Source organism: Lepidochelys kempii, chromosome 9 (assembly GCF_965140285.1).
Source record: "Lepidochelys kempii isolate rLepKem1 chromosome 9, rLepKem1.hap1, whole genome shotgun sequence".
NCBI classification, from domain to species: domain Eukaryota; kingdom Metazoa; phylum Chordata; order Testudines; family Cheloniidae; genus Lepidochelys; species Lepidochelys kempii.
Window position 1 is genome coordinate 9086565 of NC_136388.1, and position 9872 is coordinate 9096436.

The following is a 9872-nucleotide window of genomic DNA, read 5'->3' on the forward strand; positions in this document are numbered from 1 at the left end:
CAATGACAGGGTCCCAAATGACCTGTTGAGGTCATGCCTCAGCTGCCATACTAATTCCATACCTCTGCTTCTGCAGAAGAATAGGTGTTAACTTTCTGATTTCCCTGAGGGTGCTCAATCCCCACCCTGCCCCCCATTCCACCCCTTCCCCCACAGCCCCACCCCTGCCCCGCTCCACCCCCTTCACTGAGCCTCCCACTCTCACTCCGCCTCTTCTGCCCCCACTCCTCCCTCTCCCGCCAGTGCCTCCTGCCCGCTGATGAACAGCTGATCAGCAGTGGGCACGAGGAGCTGGGGGGCAGGGGGGATGAGCTGATCATCTGGGCCCGCCGGTGGATGCTGAGCACCCACTTTTTTTATCCCCCTGTGGGTGCTCCAGCCCCGGAGCACCCACGGAGTTGGCGCCTCTGTGCAAAAGGGAGTTTGAGAAGCCATTTATCGCATGTTCCATTCCCACCACACCACCCTGTAATTCTCTTAATAAACACTGGAAGGATGGATTAGCCTGCGAAAAGAGCCATTTTAAACAGGATGCCTCCATGCCCAACCAATTCCTGGAAGTTGCTTCTAATCAGCCTCCCACCTGGCTGAGATGCCATCACTAAGCAGTCTCCCCTCCGCCCCCCCCCCCAATACAGTGGATAAAAAAAGGATTTTTTTTTCAAAAGAAACTTGATAAAAAAAATTAATATAGTCTTAATAAACCTGTTTAAATTTGAAATGATAATTTATGTTAAGGCCCAAATTTATTAAAATAAAATAAAAATTTTGCATCAGTGAGCGCTCAAATTTTAATGCGTTAAAAAGCCTTTTTAACTATAGATTCAAGAGGAAAAACATCTAACTTTTGAGGTCAACTCAAGCTTTATAATACATATGCTACAGTGTGACTACTGCATTAAGCATCTATAATAGTCAGCCTTGTTAGTGGAGCAAATGCTGTTATTTGTCTCTCCCCAAATGTAAATACTTGCAGCTTCAGTTGTGCAGGACAACCTTTGCCTTAATCACTTTTGCTTTGTTTAGTTAACAAATGCACGGAATAGTTTAGCCATTTGGACTATTTCAAATTAAGAAACCAACTGAATTGAAAAAGCCAGAAAGTTTATTTTTATCCAAGCTATGAATTAAAACCAGCTGGGAAAGGATGAGATCTACTCATTCTAATTTTAATAAACTCCCACTGAAATCAAGGGGAATTAGGGCCTAACCTACTTAGGTGCTTTTAAAACTTCCACTAGGTGCCTATCTGCATCTTAAGATACTTAAATATCTTGAAATTCTGGCCCATGATGACCAGAGACCAAATTCATTAACTACAGTTAAATATTTCCTTTAAGAAATCAGTTTTAAATGCAAAACATGTTTTGATAGTTTTTTCCTTGTTTCCATGCATATTTAAGTGAGTTTTATTTAATGAACAAAACTAGCATTTTAAATTTTTTTATACGTTAATTGAATTTCAATTTCCATCCAAATGCAAATTGACAAATCTTAATTTAAAAAAAAAATCTAAGAAGAAATGCATCATTCACCATTTTCTATCATGAACAAATTAAGAATCTGAAAAAATATATATGTTAAGCTATATAACTGCTTAAAGAAATGTGTATGGATATAGTGTATCCTCCCCGGTTGGCCAAAAAAGTTTCAAATGTAGCATAAAGGCTATATTTGGTTGCCAATCAACATGTTTTAATGGCCACACCGACCAATGAGAATGAAGATCTCTTTAGGAAAAGAACTAGAGTACAAAGCAGTCATGGATTTTTCAGTTTTCAAAGGAAAGAGGGGATCATTATGACAGCTTAGAAAGAACTTTGAGATTTAGGGTTGAACCATACAATGCAAGAGCTAAAATATTTTATCATTTTGCTCCCCAAAGAGAAAGGGTCCTGCTCGCCATCATATTTTGTATTTATTGTTTCCTTAGGTCATGCCAGTCCAAGTGTATTAGGTCTCTTGAGATTTCACAGGCAAGGCGGCCTGCATCCACCTTACGGAAGTGTGTACTTCTCAAACACTGTTGCATGCAGTGTTGTTATAGCCATGTTGGTGTCAGCCTATTAGAGAGACAAGGTGGGTGACATCATATCTTTTATTGGCCCAACTTCTGTTGTGTTTTTCACCAACAAAAGTTGGCCCAATAAAAAGACATTACCTCACCCATCTTGTCTCTTCAATAACGCATTAACCCCCCATAGCAAGAGGGATAAAGAGTAAGAATTTCTAGTACTGAACTTGATCCACAAAGACCATGTGTTTCTTCTCCTTTAAAGCTCAATGCAAAGCCTATTGAAGACTCCATTGATTTCAATTGGCACCGACTGGATCAGGCACTTTAAATTCCACCTCATTTATTTTTCTCTCTTATCGTCTGCGTGACCTGCTCACTCATACCAAGGCAAGCAGTCCAGTGCCAGAAGGGAAGGGCATAAGGACACTAGAACTCAAGCTGGAGATTGCAAGGGGGTTACCTAAGAAAACAAACAGAACTGCATCAAAACATGTAACTGATAACCCATGGCCCATTGTCATCCTGATCCATCTGCGTGTTTGTTCAGATGCATGAAAGCATTTCATGCCAATAGGCCTGTAACATCTTACTAATTGTTCTGACTACACATACAATGAACCCACTACCCCAATTAAAAAAAAAGAAAAAAGGGGGGAGGGCAAAAATTCAGCTGACCTCTCAAGATTACCCATTATCTTAACTAAAGGGAAACTTTTCAGGGAAAAATCTTGAAAAGGGGGTTCAGATTAGAGTTGGTCAAAAAACAGAGGGAGAAAGTTGACTGTTTAAAAAAAATTAAATTGGGAACATTTGGAGCCGCTTCAGTTCAGATTCCCAAAGAGCAAGTTCAGCACCTGTTTGATCTTTTTCCAACGCATTGCACTTTAAAATATCCCAAGCCAAACTGTTATCTAAACCTAGAATTGCCTGACACCTGGGATCAGTTTGGGGCAGTTTTCTGTGAAGCTGAGGAATCCAATTACCTAACTGGTAACAGGATAAAAAGCACAAAGGGACAAACCTACCCTATGCAATTCACTTACTGTCCGCTAAGTGGATTTAGTCTAATTAATTAATGGAACACTGTACACACAAAGCATGAAGTTTTTAGACTAGATAACAGTGCCACCTAGTGTACAATAGTGGGCTCCGCACATGAACGCTTATAGAGGGTCCTTTGACTGAAGCCCTGTTGAAGCCATGGATGGTTCTTGAGCTGCCTGAACCTCTCAGAGCTGCCTACAGGAGCTCAGCAAAAAGGCTAAAGGAAACAGTGTGTGTATATAAAATCTCCTCACTGTATTTTCCACTGAATGCATCCAATGAAGTGAGCTGTAGCTCACGAAAGCTTATGCTCCAATAAATTTGTTAGTCTCTAAGGTGCCACAAGTCCTCCTTTTCTTTTTGTGGATACAGACTAACACGGCTGCTACTCTGAAACGTGTGTAAGTCTTAAGCTAGTTTTTCCATGCTGAGATCCTCCTCTTTCTCAGGCTTGTCAGTTATGCAAACAAAATAATTCAAAGACATTTTAACAACATGTATTTTCTGTAGGTCTTGAATTTAAATTTCCCTTTGAGCCATACGTCCTGATTTTTAAAAAGTGACAAGTGGCTTTAAAATTAGAGATTGGATTATAACGATTTGACAGGTAAAAAACACATTTCTGTTTATAAATTTAGGCTGGAGCAGACCAGCAATTTAATACAAATTCCTAAAAATCAAACCTGGGTGTCATGGGGCATTGGATTCAGTAACACAAGGCAACCATATTCCAGCCCCCAGCGTATGGTAGAGGGTAACTAATTCCAATTCCCGGACTAATCAGTTTTCCATTTTAAGGTCCAACTATGAGTTAAGACTATAAAACACACCAACTCTTGGATACAAATTTTTTAAAAGGAAACCAGGCTGTTTAGTTATTTGCAAAACCATGTTGAGTTCTAAGCATGTGACCACAAATTAGACAGAAGTTGCCACTGATGTGGTTTCGCCTTAAGAATTTATAGAGGCGGTAACATAGCGTTGTAAAAAGAACGCTCATGATCTATACAGAGCAGTGGTTTGGGATTGAACTGAAGCCTTTGGCATGCTAGCCCAATTCCTACCAATCATTTATTTTTTCCCTCTTTGGACACTTGTAAAATAAATGAATAGCACATCTCTGGAATAATTCTCAAGATCAAATGCTTGTGTATTTGATGCATAGGGATTTTTTAGTGGGTTTGATGGGGCTGAAAGGATTTTTAAAATAGAGTTTCAAAATTGTTGCATATTTTCTTCAGAAACACGTGAAAACAGGATTACCAACATGGCAAGCTACAAACATCACAAGATCTTTCTTTTACATGCCAATACACTAACAACATGGCCCTAAATCCTCAGCTTATGCTACCTCGGTAGTGCTTGTGTGACATCTGGTGGTCAAACCATAGATTGCAAAACAAATTGATCCCTCCAAGAACTCAGTTGAGAGACCCCCCCTACAATGAACTCGCTGCAGAGTTGGAGCCTTATCGATAACATGTTTATGTAGGCCCAAGAATTTCAAGTGACTAGGGATTTTGGGTACCCAAAATATTTAAGGGCCGGATTTTCAGAAGTCACTGAGCACCTACCCTCTGGAAATCAGACCCCTTTAAGAGGGTCTCAGACTGGACCACCAAGAATGAAAGCAAGCAAAAAATCACTAGTTATTTCTGAAAATCTTGGCCATCATGTTTAGATAAGCCACTCCTATTTTTTGGAATTTTAAACAGAGAATATTAAAAAGATGGAAGTTAACTGCTGAGGACATGTATTTTTAGAAGGCATGAGAAAACGTCGTCTTTGAAAAGGTCTAAAGACAACCACAAATTCAGGCATGATCTTTTTATTAGGCTGAAGATTTTAGTATTTTTGAAATGCATAAATCAGACTCAAAGTTTAACAGAAAAAAAACGCTTAACTGAAGTATGGACCACTGGCATAACCCCCCCTACAGTATCTCATTCCAAAACTCTGCACGAAAACATGCCTCTAGGATGGTCTACTCTCTGCCCTGTAAAATGGTGGTTTTGAGACTGGTGCACCAATTGGCTGAGAAACAAAGCAACACAAGAATGTTACATTCCTTTTCCATTAAAAAAAAAAGTCTCCAACTATACACATCCCAAGAAGAACATGAGAAGAAATTGGTATTTCTTTAAAAGGAGCAAAGTCTCTGCAAGTGGGACAGTTTTAAAACAAGATTTTAGAAGTCATTTGAGTACTTGGAGACTGAAGTGGGAATCTGCTTAGTTCTCCAGCAGGCTCCAGCCCACATGGTGCTCTCAGTAGAGGAGGGGGCTGCTGAAGCCATCCATCCCCGCTGGGCTGGCTCTGCAGCAGAGGTCAGATGCCCTCACACCACCATGATAGACGGAGACAAGATTTCTAATGAGCCATGTACAGGGAGTGTTCCCTCTTCAACTGTAATCAGTGCTCCTGGAGTCCGTTTATTTTAACTGCAAACATGAGGTAAACAGCGAATATTTCACTAGTGAACAGAACTCCTCTACAATCCAGATGTGCAGGACTGAACGGCAGTGTCTTTGGGGAGTGCACATCTGCCCTCTTTAAAGGGCTCTGGAACCGGAGCAGCTGCTCCAGTAAGATTCTCAAGTGACCTTAGTGACACGACAGGGGAGCCCTGGTTCAATGCGCTGTTGAACTCCACAATACACAGCTCTTTGTTATAACACTTTACTTCCCAAAAAGGTTTGCAGAGTCAGGAAGGATGGGCTTTATATGCACCTACAACAGAAACAAAACTGGACTTACCTTGTACTCTAAATTCTGTCCTTCATGTGGCTAAACAATTCATACATCCTTACATGTCAATCCTCCAGCCCTCCAATTTACCTCATTACAACTTTTGTTTAAAGGCTCTGTAATGACTTCAAAACCTCTCCCCCACTTCAAGAGCTTGGTAACTTAACAGAGCTGTGGAAACAAACTTGAGAGCGCAGAGTCTCTTTGGAAACAATTGGGACCTTAAAGAGTGAACTAATGCCATGTTTGAGGAGACAAAATAAGCACTAGTCAGCTGAATCAAATCTGAAAATCACAGGAATGAGCATTGCCCGGAATTTCAGGGGGGAAAATTCCTTGCTTGTGTTCAGAGGAAACAAGTTAGTTTATTTTTCAAGATATTTTACTCAGTTTCCAACAATATAGGTTGCGTGTTACATGTCCAGAAGACTAAATTCTATCCCCAAATCCTTCTAGTCTGTTGCTTGCAAAATCCATTAAGTTCAGGCACAAGCAAGCCAGACTCATCTCTTTTGCTCCTGATGCCTATTACATATAAATAGTAATTATTGTTTCTGGCAAGGCTCTTGTGTCTCTTATGATTTTGTATTTTAATGATCTGATTTCTTAGTACTCTCTACTGAAAGAATATATTTAACAAGCATCCACACTTCCTCCATGAGAGGGTTTTTAAATTATGAATGTAATAAAGACAAGGATGTTGCCAGATGATTAATAGCTTAAAGAGACATTTCTTACCAAGCCGTCATTTCTCCCATTTGCCACACATTCAATCCCTGTACATTTTTATAACGTTCAGCAAGAAATGCAGTTTCACTCTAGAGCTACATAACCAAGTTAATCAGCAGTGCTATTTTTGTTTCATATAAAAGGAGTAAAAGCAAGTCAAGTTCTACCTGTTCTCCTGACAGATCTACATTTTTAGAGTATCTCCTTAGTATAAGATAGATGTCTACTATACGCCGCTTCCTTCTATTTAATGCATATAAGATGCCCCATTTTGTAAACTGGTCACAGCTCAAACTACAGAAAGTTGTAACATTGCACCACTATAGAACACCCCCCCTCCCCAAAGTCATTGTCTGCAGTTCAGAGTTATTAGAGCTAATCAAATTGAGATACTTCTCCAGTGAGTGAGATCCCAAACTGAGCTCCTGTCAACATTCCCTTAAAAATCATTTTAATTTTGTTTTAAAAATTAGAAAGGTGAAAACACACTGCTCAATGACAACAGGGTTAGGGTCAGTGCTCAACTTTAGTACTTTCATACAATGCAAACACACCCCCAAACATAGTTGTGATTTGGGAAATTTAGGAATCTAAGTCACTTTCTAAGGTTTTGGGTTTTTTTAAGTTTCCTTCTTAACTTGAACAAAAACTACAGTGGCTACAACAACAAATACTGAAAACTCCCAGGAAATAAAGGTGGCATAGGTATTATACTAGAGATAAAATGCAAACAAGCAAAAGAAAGGAGATTTTTCCAGGTGTGCCTAATCATCACCAGGGTAATACACAAAATATGCACGATGTCTCACTTGCAACCCACAAAAAGGTGTGGCAGCACGTTGCAGTCAGTGTTAAGGTTCAGCTTTCATTCAGCAAGATACTTGTCGACAAGACAACCACACCCAGGCTTAGACCCATTCTTGAGTACCTTGTCGAATCGATTTCCTTTATGCATATTTACGTCGGCAACAGAGTCTGTCATTTTAAACTAGAGATTCAGGCAAACTGAAAATAGGGAATAAAACCACAATTGCCGGTCAGTTTACAAGTGTTACAATTCGGGTAGTTTGAGTTATACCAAGAATCCCAAAATCGGTAAAGCCCCCGTTCCATGCTTGTAGTACAATCTGACTGTCGACTGGACAAATCTCTTCAGAACAAGATACTATATTTGCTATGTATTCGACAAAGCAGTTTAGAGTGATTTATGAAAGTCTACAATACCACATTAATGGAATTGCCGACAGCCTTAACTACAGCCACATAAATATGCCTGTTATAATAAAGGCACTCTCCACAGATCTGAAGCACTATACGAAATAGCAAACTGACTGCAGGTTATGAACTCCATCTCCTTTAAGGGATGAGAAGCATTCTTGAACAAGACTTAAACTGCCCAAGTTTCACAATGTAAACACTCCAGTGTGTCATGTTCTGAATGCCCATGATGAATTGCAGCCCTACACTAACAATTATGTAAGTAAAGTATACATTTAATATCTTAGTTCAACTTTCCCTTGCATTCCTTTTTCAGATTCCCCTCATTGGAATGTTAAGCTGCATATTTGAGTATCTCTTCTCTGCAGCGCCCCATAATCAACTGAAATTAGAATACTTCTCAACAAACCACTGGCTGACAAGCTGGCAAATAGATGAGTTTAGAGAAACGCATCCAATTCTCCACTTCACTCCTAACGTCACAAGGCTGCAGATTAAAGATGCAAGATCCATTTCTTTTATTAAATCAAGAAACGTGCATATATGAAATCATTTCAATGCATCTGTTTTCCAGTTAAATATGAGGGTTATAAATGCGCTGTGCCATGGCTGATGCCACGAGCTAGCTGGCCCAGAGACTCTTCCCCCTCTCCCATTTTGTGTAATTGAATTTGTGTTCTTAGCAAGTAGGTATCAAGCCACAAGATGGCAGGAAAAGGATCAACTGTAGGCCGATGTCTAAATCATGAATGAGAAACCCTAAATTCAGAGATCTAGGCCAGTGGTTCTCAAGCCACTTGCGGCCCAATCAGCACAGAGCTGGGGTCCATCCGTCATCAGAGCCATACAGTTAGTATATATATTATGTGGATGCAGCCCATATAACAAAGAGCTGCGTATGTGGCCCACAATGGTAAACAGATTGAGAACTACTGATCTAGGCATAGTCTAGATCAGGGGTTCTCAACCTGGGGGTCATAACCACCCTGCCTTTCCCCTACTGCTAAATGGGAGGGCATTCCGAGATGGTCCTGGTTTGGAAAAGGTTGAGAAGAGACGTTGGGATAGGTTAATCATAAGAAAAGGTTCCAAAACATTGGTCTCTCAGTCCATCAAGTGACCAAAGATTCCAGTGAATTAGGAAATCCAATACTCAAAGACAAGGACTCCTCTATGGAAAGTGCTCGGTCATTTCTGATCGGAGAACAGACTTGCTTGGGAATCTCACATTCTGAGAAGTGTCCCATTTGGCATACCACCAACATAATTCATTTTTTTAAAAGTTGCCTCGCCTCTCACCAATATCCTAAATTACAAAAGCTGACATCTAAAATCAAAACGACTTGCCATCATTCATGCGATTTATTCTTTGCATTTCACTCACCTTGGATAGCGAAACTAGACTAAGTTTCATTTTTATTTAAAGGCCAACGTATGCAATTTTTGGTCCCAGACACTATGACAGGTGTGCTGGGGTTGTATGCACAATAGTATAGGGCAATGCTTAAATAAATCCATGGACTTTTCTAAACAAAGATGCACAAAGTTTAAATCTTGAGCTTACAACTACTTAGGCCTTGAACCAAGTGCCCAATTCAACGAAGTATTTGAGCAAGCGTCTAACTTTAAGCATATGCTTAAGAACCTTGCTGAATTGGGAGGCAAGGCTTGATGCTGCAAGCCCTTGTGTGGTGTACGGTTGGGAGCACAAGGCTGTTACACTATGCATGAGCACAAAATACGACTAAGTGCTCAGCATAATCCTCTGCACAGAGCAGCCCCTCTGGGCCTACTCCCTTACTTGAAAAAATGACTGTGTAAAGAAAGGGGAACAGCAGAGCATGGCCAGAAAGTGGGCGAGGAGATGCCATGCATAGACGTTTAGTTACATGTTCTCTCCTATTCAGTCTCAAACCTCTACTAGGAGTTGGTGTGGTGATGTCACCAATCCAGCATCAGATTCCCCTGCATTCTGTCTTCCACTTAGCCAGGCAACATTCCTACACCACATGAGGCAGGATCAAATCTGTAGTATATCTTACTTAGATCAGTGGGGGGCAACCTGCGGCCCTCCGCTTCCAGTGGCCGGGAACAGCAAACCGCAGCCACTGGGAGC